The sequence below is a fragment of the Arachis duranensis genome, chromosome 4 (genome assembly GCF_000817695.3).
Source record: "Arachis duranensis cultivar V14167 chromosome 4, aradu.V14167.gnm2.J7QH, whole genome shotgun sequence".
Taxonomy (NCBI): Eukaryota; Viridiplantae; Streptophyta; class Magnoliopsida; order Fabales; family Fabaceae; genus Arachis; species Arachis duranensis.
Window position 1 is genome coordinate 121911707 of NC_029775.3, and position 8587 is coordinate 121920293.

At 34.3% G+C, this 8587-nt stretch overlaps 1 pseudogene; it reads right to left on the reverse strand.

The window, feature by feature from the left end:
* Nucleotides 1-265: 265 nt before the first annotated feature.
* On the reverse strand, nt 266-8545 carry LOC107486773 (uncharacterized; annotated as a pseudogene).
* Nucleotides 8546-8587: the final 42 nt, after the last annotated feature.

Consider the following 8587-nt stretch of genomic DNA (forward strand, 5'->3'; position numbering starts at 1 on the left):
ATAATTGGGATGATACAGGTGTCAATCCACGTACACAGCATGACCCATCAAGTTCAGGCACATAGCACTACCCTCCGCACTTTTCAACTCTAAACTTGGAGGCTATAGGATAACAGCCGAATGAAGATGTCCTTGGGGATTCCTCTACAGAATTTTAGATTGGGAAATCATTCCAGAATTAAGAGAAAGTTGTTTTGAGTGTGAAGAATTATACCATCCGTCGAGGTGTTGAGTACATGGTCTTAGAGTCAGATCATTTGAAGTATCATGGAAATGCAAGAAGTTCGGCAAAGGATGCACTTGGTTGATTCGTATCTCGCTTCGTGCACGAAAGAGCACCTGGGAGGTCAGAAAGTATAACGGTCCACGCACTTACTTGGCTACCTCGATTTCGAGCGACCACCGGCAGCTTGATTACCATGTTATCTATGCGAGGATCTATCTGTTGGTTTGAGCGGATGCTGCGGTTACGAATTACACAAAGCACACATAACATTCTAACACATAAATTAACGAAAAAAATTAACTCTTTACTAATAAAATTTTAACATATTAAAAACTAACATCTTGGTTGATGTTTCCAGCCACATGAGTAACGCTGTTCAATCAGTGCATGCGATCTTGGTTTTTCATGACCCCACTACGCCAGAGTCTCCAATGCCCATGGATTTATCCCAAATGCTCTCACTTCCAACAACTCTAACACCCAACAATATAATCCGTCATTCAGTCTTGCGAATTATGTATATATATAGCTCTTCATAAATCGTGGAAAGGGTACTATGGTTTGTGCTCACATTTTATTCTTTGTGAACCGTGGAAGGGGTACTATGGTTTGTGTACATATTTTTTCTTCATAAACTGTGAAAAGAGTACCATGGTTTATATGTTTTTGTAAAAAATGAAAGGAGTTCTACAGTTTATATAAAATAAAAATAGGGCAACATCAGTTTTCAATTGTTGTATTTGGGTAAATATTTGGTCTATTTATTTTATTTAGGTGAATTGTCCTAATTTTTGTTTATGGTCCACCTATTATAAAAAGTAATTCCACATCAACTTTTACGTTATAAATAGTAAATAAGAACTCAAAGCATCTCTCTCTTCTCCATTAGGAGGAACTAACTTTAGTCCCTGTTGTGGTTCCACTTAATTAATTAATTAAAATACTTAAAATAAATGTAATTAATTGTTTTCAATAATATAATTTAAATTTATAAATTTAAAAATAATTTATTATTAAAAGATATTAATATTAAATAAATTCATATATAACAATAATACACACTATATAATTCGAGATTACACTATAATTTGTAAAATTACTTAATACAAAGAAAAACATAATTAACCTCTATAGTTGACAACAAGCATTGTGAAATTGCCATATGTGTTCAATCAAGTCCTCTTTCAATTGTCTATGTTGCTGCCTATTTCAAAGTTGGACATTTTTTTGGAGAAATTGATGGTATGGTGCAAAATCTTCTTCTCCCAACTGAGGTTGTGATAAGCCATTTTTGACATCATCATACTCTAAGTCTTGAGCAAAATTTCCTGCATAAGTGTCTCTTTTATCCTCAACAATCATATTATGCAATATAATACAAACTCTCATTATGTTGGCAAGTTTCTTCTTTTCCCAAAAAACAAGTTGGACCACGTATAATTACAAAGCGTGCTTGCAATACTCCGAATGCTCGTTCCATATCGTTTCTTTGCCCTTCTTGGTATTGTGCAAATAACTTGTGTTTCTCCCCTTGTGACTTTGAAATTGATTTGACAAATATGGCCCATTCAGGATAAATACCGTCTGCTAAATAGTATCCCATAGTATAATTGTTACCATTAATAGTATAATTTACCTCCGGAGCACGGTCATTTAGAATATCATTGAACACTGGAGAACGATCTAACACGTTGATATCGTAATTTGAACCAGAAACTCCAAAGAATGCATGCCATATCCAAAGGTCTGAAGATACTACAACCTCAAGTACTATGGTTGCAACCCCACGATAACCACTCATGTACATACCTTTTCACGTCTTTGGACAAGTTTTCCATTGCCAATGTATGCATTCAATGCTACCCAACATGCCAGGAAAGTCACGGCCCTCCGTCATTTGTAGAAGGCGTCGAACGTCATTTGGATTTGGTTTTCGCAAGTATTCATCCTCGAACACCGAAATGACACCTTCAACAAATTTTTCCAAGCATTCAATTGTAGTGCTCTCGCCTATGCGCACATAATCATCAACAACATCAGTTGCTACACCATATGCTAACATCCGTATCGCAGCGGTACATTTTTGGAGTGGTGACAAGCCTCTTCTTCCAGTTGCATCAACTCTCTGTTGGAAATACGGATAGACGTTTGAGAGAGCGTTTACTATCCGAAGGAACACATGTCTTCTCATTCGAAATCTCCGTCAAAAAATGTCATCATTATACACCGGTTCATCTGCGAAGTAATCTTGGAAAAGGCGATCATGTTCTGCTTCTCGATCTCTGTTGATCCATCTACGAGGAGTTGGGATAGAGCTTCTATCGATATCTTCTTCTTCTGAATCTTCAAGTAAACACTCATCGATTCAATTATCTATGAGTGTGTGTGTTATCTTGCCGTATTCTTTTGCCATACAAAGCCTCATTAAACATATCATCAAAATTTCTAGCCATATATAAAAATGTAATTTTTAGTTCTCTTTCGAGGTGAGAAAGAAGAGTTGAAGTGGAGTTGCAGAGTCCTTGATAGTTGATATTTATAAGTGTGTCTGCAATAAGTATCTACTCCTCAACGGCTAGGTTTACAACGGCTACTTAACGGCTAATTTTGCAACGGCTACTTAACGACTAGTTTTGCAACGGCTACTTAACGGCTAGTTTTGCAACGATCACTTTCATGAACAATAACGACACAATAATATTGACTAATTTAAAAAATTACATCGAAAATAAATAAAACGAACTACATCACATACCAGTAATACGCAATAAAAATAAGAACATATTACATAACTCTACGAATACAGGAAACCATTAAATAAACCACTTGGCGATTGTATAGGAGTCTAAGAGGATGGGTTATAAGAGCCACCAACAACAAATGAGTTATGTCTGAATGCACTGAATTGAGTTGAAAACGACAAAAAAGTTGGAGTAATATTTCTGATAAAGGGATTAAATATGGATGAAAATAGAAAATGTGGTGTTTGTGAATTTTGATTTTGTGGTTGGAATATAGGAAATTGATTATTGTAAGGAGCTTGAAAATTGAAATTAGGAAGATATTGTGGATTTGGATTTTGAAACATATTTGGTAGTGTGAAGTTTTGATTTGGAACTTGAGAGTTTGCGGTTTGAGATTGTTGGGTATTTGGAATTTGAGAAAAGTTTTGTAAGTAATTGAAGAAAAAGTTGAGTTGGTTTGGATCCATTCTTTCGAACAAAAAATAATATTAGCAGAACTTTGATTTTGTAAACTTGGAAGAAGATGAAGAAGAGTAGTAAAAAGTGTGAGAATAGAAGTGTATCTAAGTGGTATATATAGAGTAACAAAATATTAATTTGTTAATGATAACAATAACATAGTAACAATTAATTTTCAACGGCTAATTTTGCAACGGCTTATATAAATAATTATAATATTTAATTATATACGTAAAACTAAATAAGTTGGTATATAATAAGATGAAGACTAACCGTTTATTGATAGCATATTATGCAACGTTACTTATTATATTAATATCATATTATTTATTTTTTTTAATTTAAATGCCACATGTTAGAATACCTTGCTTGCTTTAAAAAATATGCTGGGACTCATGTTTATATTGCTTTAATAGTTCAATTGATTTTCATTTTTTTGTCAAGATAAATAGTAAATGAGTCCTTCATTTGTTCACCATTGGAGATGCTTTTAATATCTATATTCATACATATTTACTATTCATAAACCGTAAAAAAATACTATAATTTATGTGTTATTTACATTATTCATAAATTATAAAAGAAGTACTATGATTTATATATTTTTAATAATAAATAGAAAATTTTTTACGATTTACATAAAATAAAAATAGAATAAATAAGTAATTAATTTTTAATTGTTGTATTTAAATAAATATTTAATTTATTTATTTTATTTAGGTGAATTATTCTAAAAAAAACTAATGACGAATAAAATAAAAGGATACTGCGGCTCCACCAATTCCCAAAGGGCTAAACCCCAAAGGCCTTCTGATGTAAACAATTTCCACTGAACATTTCTTTTACTCAAAACACAATAATTGCAGCCTTTGACGTTTCTATATATCAGTTGATTCAATTCTATTGTACTCTTTTATAAAGGCCTGACAATGCCTGCACGCAAACACCTTTGACCTCTGATCTAGCAAAAGGGAGAGTAAGGGAACTAGAAATGTCAAAATAAAATAAAATAAGTAAATCATAGCTGCAATGTGGCATACGAATTGAGATGGTAATAGGTGTTTATGAGATGGGGACTCCTCCTCCACTCCCAGATTTCATCTAGTAAAGTAATTTTTTTTTTTTGGTCTTATTTTTTTCACTAGTTTCTATTTATTTTTCCTGTAGTAAAAGAGGTAGATATCCATGTATGAGGTATCTATGAATATTAAATTTTATAATTTTTTTTAAAAAAATTAACATAATTATAATAAAATTTTTAAACATATTAAATTAAAATATAATTTAAATATAAATTCAATATCATTAACATATACTTAATTTTTTTAACATATAAAATAAAATAAAATATAAAAATAAATTAGGATTACATAACTTTTATAGATCTATATATAAAGACATTTAATTAAATTTCTTTTGCAAAAAATTTATAGATTTTCATAAAATAGGTATCTCAATTTCTATTTTTATCCTTATTTATTCGCAAGGACAATTGGTTGTCCTGTAAAAATTCTGTAATCTTTAATTTTTTATTAGTTCTTCCGTCATGAATAATTTTTGTAGGTAGAATGTTTTTTGCCAACCATTTTTCCTACCTTTTTTTTGGGATCATGAAACCCTATTTTCTACTGAGAAGTTAAAATCAAATGCGAGGGGGCTCGCTCACAATATTTTGCTTGTGGGAAACACATCTCATTGATACTTACTCATTTATATTACACTTTTTTGGTATAACTAACAGGGCTGGAAGCCCAAAATTACACTATAGAAATAGTTTGGGATAGTACAGCCCCTTTCGCATCATCTAAGACAATGTTCCTAAGCTTTGTAGATGGTAAATCAACAAAATGAAATCCCAGTGCTGCCATCAAGCTTTTACGGGATAAGAAGTCCGCTCTTCTGTTTCCTTCTCTGTATGTATGTCTGAATTCAATTTTCCATTCCCTTATCATCATTTGGTGAATTTGTCTAACCAGTGGCTCATGATGATTCATGCATCGTTTGGGTTTGATCATCAGGTTGTACACCACTCTAGCATCAATTTCAAACACAATTCTTCTTAGTCCAAGCTTTCAAGATGTTCTCAATCCATGTAGCAGTCCCTATAATTCTGCCTGAAAAGCTGTACAATTTCCTATATATCTAGCCAACCATTTACCGTGTTCATTCATAATTATGCCACCGCATTCCGCTTTTCCAGGGTTGCCCAAGGAGGTTCCATCTGAGTTAATTTTAATCCATCCAACAGGGGGCGGCTTCCACGAGACTTGTATATCTTTTTTTCGCTCGGGATAATTGATAAGAGGCTCATTTTTAAAAGCTTCTTTTATGTTTTGGACGTAAGCCATGATGGAGGTTTTAGCTTCCGCTGGTCTTGTTGTAGATTGGGTAAATATTTTTTTATTACGCCAATGCCACAACCACCAACAAGTTACCAGGAAGTATGTCTTCCATTTTTTCTGATTAATTCTACCAATTTTTGTTATCAAGTTCCACATCACCCAGAGATTAAAGGGAGCTCTAAAGAACATGTTAAAGTGCTGCGGATGAATTAATTGATGCCAAACCTTAGCAGCTGGGGGACAGTCCCTTAGTACATGTAGAATTGTTTCTTGCTGGCCTTGGCCCGGATTACTACTGAACAACCTTGCTCTTCTCTCTGCTGTTAAGAGTCTTTTGTGAATCATCAGCCATTCGAAATATTTTATCCTTTGTGGTTCTTTCCAGCTCCACAGGATTTTCCAAATTCTATCTTCAACTTCATTATTATTATTACTTAAGCACTTGTAAGCGCTTGCTATAGTAAACTCCCCATCCTTCGAAAGATTCCAAAGGATTCTGTCCTCACCTCCTTCATCAATTGGAGGAGAAGTTGCTCTTATCTTTTGGATAGCTTCGTGTGGGAGATAGCGAGCAAGAAAATGTAGGTTCTACTCTCCAGTTTTCAGTCTAAAGTCTCTCACCTTGAGACTGAGAAGCTCTTCTTCTAGAAGTTTTGTCACTTTCAAACAAAGTTGCCCTTCATTTCTAACCTAGGGGTCAGTCCAAAAGTTTATAGTCTTTCCGTCACCCACCGTGAAATCTATATATTTTATCAGTTTACTATATTGAGCAGCCAGATTTTTCCACAAAAGGGAATCAGTTTTATAGGTCTTCATACCTTGTAGAAGGTTTCTTCCCTTCCTATACTTGCTATACATCACTCTGACCTAAAGCGCCTCCTTTTCTGTGAACAATCTCCATAGTGTCTTCATTAGAAATGCTTGATTCATCACATGAATCCTTCGAAATCCTAAACCTCCCAGCTCCTTTGGCTTGCAAATTTGTCCCCAGCTGACTACATGAATTTTCTTGTTATTCTGATCTTCTCCCTAGATGAATTTTCGTTGAAGCTTCTCAACTTCAGCTCCTATCCCTTTTGGTATGAGGGAAAAAGGCATGTCAAAATTTAAACACGGACTCACGACTGATTTAGCCAAAGTGATGCGTCCCGCCATTGATAGACAATTGACTTTTCAACTTTTGAATTTTCCTTTAACTCTGTCCAGGATATTTTTGTATTTTTCTTTACTTTTTTGACCATTAGTTAACAAGGCTCATAAATATCTCCCCAAACAAGATACTTCTTGAAAATTGCTTGCTCCCTTTATACTTTTTCTGATATTATGTTCCACATTTTTTGAAAAAAGAATAGATGACTTTGCCGCATTTATTTTCATTCCTGATACCTCTTCAAATCCTTTGAGAGTTCTCTTGATTTGCTTTATTTGGGATAGGATGCCTCTTCAAAAAGTAAGAGATCATCTGCAAATTATAGATGTGGAATTGGAGGTCCATCTCTTCCTACCCTCATCGGCTTCCATAATCTCTTCCCAATATCATCCTTTATGGCATGAGATAATTTCTCCATGGCTATGACAAACAAGTATGGAGCTATGGGAACTCCCTGTCTAAGTCCCCGATTTGGTTGGAAAGTCTCCGTTTTACACCCATTCCAGAGTACCTTCTATTTCACCGACTTTACACAGATCATAACAATCTCCAGCTCCTGCTTTTTTATGCCAAACTTCCTCAAAGTGGATTCCAAGAAGTTCCAATTTAGTCTGTCATACGTCTTCTCAAAATTTATCTTGAGAGTCATGAATTTCTTCTTCCCTTTCATCCTCTTCATATCATGGGTCATCTCTTGGGCTATGATAATATTATCATGTATATTTCTACCCGGTACGAAGCTTGATTGGCAGGGAAATATACGATCTTGAAGAGTTTGCTTTAACTTCTCAACCAGAATTTTTGTGATGCATTTGTATATAACATTACATAATGAGATTGGTCTGAATTGTGTGATGAACTCCGGCTGGTTTACCTTAGGGATCAGAGCCAAAAGGGTATTGTTGATGTGCTCGATCTCTCTTGGGTTTCTCCAAATATCTGCTACATATTTTGTAACCGATTCACCCAAAGTCTTCCAATTATCTTTGAAAACAAGGGCTGGGTACCCGTCCTTTTCACGAGCTTTTAAAGATCCTATATTGAACATGACATTTTTAACATCCTCTGGGGGAAGGTAGCCAAAACAAGTCTTCATATTGTTCCTCTTTTAATTTTGGGAGGGTATTTTCAATAACAAGGATTCGTCTTTGTATCATCTCATCTTGATAAAGCTTTTTGAAAAAATTGAGTGCTATGAAATTTAACTCTTCAACATTCTTGCACCATGAACGATCCTCCTTTTTTAATTTTAAGATGCGGTTCCGTCTTCTTCTAATGATTGTTTTGGTGTGATAGTACTTCGTATTCCTATCACCTTCTACAATCCATTGTTGTCGTGACTTTTGAAGCCAAAAAACATCCCCTTGCTCAAGAATCACATTAAGCTCCTCCTGTAGATTCTTTTCAAGTTCCACTAAATATGGTTCCTTCCATAAGTAGGTGACTTCTGAATACCATTCAACCTATTTAAGAGCCTTCTTTTCTTCTTAAAAACATGGCCAAAAACTTCCATATTCCACTTTCTCAAACCCTCTGTCATGATTCTTAGTGCTCTGGGAACATCAATCTCCTTATTCCACAACTCCTTTACAGCTCTTGTAAAATCACTGTGTGTCTTCCACATGGCCTTATATCTGAAGAATTTTTCACCTTTATCCACTCTTTC